Raw genomic sequence first — 2,251 nt, 5'->3', positions numbered from 1 at the left:
CGATGCCTGCTGCTTAAGTGCGCCCACACCAAACCGGCGCACGCCCCAGCAAGTGTGGCTGCAAGGGCGAAACGACCTGAAAGTTTAGCGATGGGAAGCAGAAATTTTTGTTTGAATTCTTTGGCCACTGCAGACCTCACTAGAGAAGGGTGTTGTACGGGACCCAGTTTTTAGTTTGCTCGTCTTACCGCACCTGTGCGGAGCGCGGGCTTGATCCAGCGCGACCCTGGGCACCTGCATGTGTGTGCGCTGCGCGCTGGTGACTGATACTGGGAACCGCCGCAGCGCGGACAGCGTGAGCGGAGACGCGGAGTGGGCTACTGGGGGCTGAATGGAACCCCTCAGGATGTAAGCAGCACTTGGGCACTCCTGGAGGGTTCAGTCAAGTCCAGACTCCAGCTGCTCCTCCTTCTGCCCGTCCTGGTTGAGTACAACGAACAAACTTTCGTATCTCATCTCTTCCAAGTCCTTTTCCCAGAACCCCAAAGGAAACTGTGAAACCGCACCCTCCTAAACTACTGAGGCAGCGCAGGCAGAATCTTGTTCTCCGGCTCTCCCAGCGCTCACTTTGAGAAGCAAGCGTCTCTTGGTGTGTTTCGTGTGCCCATGGGTGATTATGTGTTTTTTTTTAAAGGAGCTCTGATGGGTTCAGGTCTTGATTTTAGTCACGTGCAGTGCTTGATTTACTTTGGCAAGTACAGGAAAGTGAAACTGGCTCGGTATGTCTCTTCACACCCTCCCTCGGATCTTTAATTCACAAACAATGACTGTGGTTAGGTATCGGTTATTGCAGGCTGATCAGGTCCGGAATCTCCCAAACAAGCGGACAGCGAAGGCTTAAATAAATGAGACAACGGAAATGAGTTTCGGGCCCCAGGAGGTTCCAAACCCTCTAATAGAATTCTCATTTCTCTTGGTTAAGGCTCCAAACTTCCCTGGGCACCTGTATATATTTGGTTTTCAAAACAAAGGAGGGGAATACTGAAGAAAACACAGGAATCTGAGCAGGACCTTGAGAGAATTTTCCCACTAGTAAATTGTCAATCAGGAGAACTACCTTATCTTTAGCTTGGCATTTATTGTAGGAGTGTGGAACCTGTAGCTGCAGTCTCCTTTTAGTTAATTGGGGTTGGAGCCAATTAACTCAGTTCTCAGCTGTGGTCTTGTCCTTTGAGGCATCACAGCTTCACAGGCCAATACAGGCTGACCAGTGACTCACCTATCTTGTGTGGATCTCAGAAACTTGACTCATAGTGTGTCTGCCTCCTCCGAAATCTCTCATGTTTATGAACCTAGAGAAAATCTATTACCTCGATATTCAGATATACTGGATTTTAGATTTCAACACTTAGAGGGAAATATATGCTATTGCATATAGATCTTGAAACTAATTAGCGCCACAGTGGCGTGTTGGTACACAGAAAAGGGAGGTCCTCCTTCCAGTGGCATTTGTCATTTTACTGCAGTGGTTTCTACTGGGCTATACATTGCTGTTTAAACTGTTGCAGGCCACCCCACCCCCTTCCCAGACCTGGGAAAGGGTGCCAGTGGGTAAGGGAGAGATGGAAGTAGGAAATCAAGCCTGTGTTGCTGCATATCTTTCTTCCCACCCACCTCTCTGTCTTTTTCCCACTGTTTATTTCCTCTTGCTGAAATCTTCAAGTACATGCATCTAAGGCAGAGAGTCTTAGCCCTACCAGGGCCCTGAGATTTGGCCACTAATGGTGACAGGACCTGGTGTTGAGGTTCAGAGAAAATAAAATCAAACAAATATTTTGTATATTTTGTCATTGTTCCAGCTCCTCGCTAGGGGTCCTACCCCGACACTGAGCAGGCCCAAGGAGGCAAAGGGTGTGAACAGTAGGTGGCAAGGCTGAAGGGTACTCATACCTCTGGGAGTAAGCAGATCCAAGATTTGAGGAGGTGAGACGAGCAGGAAAAAAGACACATAGGCAATATTAGTGGTGACATTTGAACCACTGGGTCTAACAATGTCAGCTTTGTCCCTGGGTGGCCAAGATACATGCATCAATAGATCATTTTTTCCTTGAAGTACTTTGAGCTGGTCTTATTTATATTCACCATGTCCATTTTGCTTGGAAGACTTTACCAAGAAAATTGCAGAGATTATGTCATATAGTTGAACACAAACTACATTTCCATCCTGGAGCTGGGACAGGGCACTGCGGCTGAAATGTGCACCTCTGCAGATGGTATGTAAGAGCAGGCATAAAAACCAGCTCAGTCAGCA

This window comes from Chinchilla lanigera, unplaced genomic scaffold (genome assembly GCF_000276665.1).
Source record: "Chinchilla lanigera isolate Chin_1 unplaced genomic scaffold, ChiLan1.0 scaffold00080, whole genome shotgun sequence".
NCBI lineage: Eukaryota > Metazoa > Chordata > Mammalia > Rodentia > Chinchillidae > Chinchilla > Chinchilla lanigera.
The sequence above is the reverse complement of the archived record's forward strand: the minus strand, read 5'-3'. Positions refer to the sequence as shown.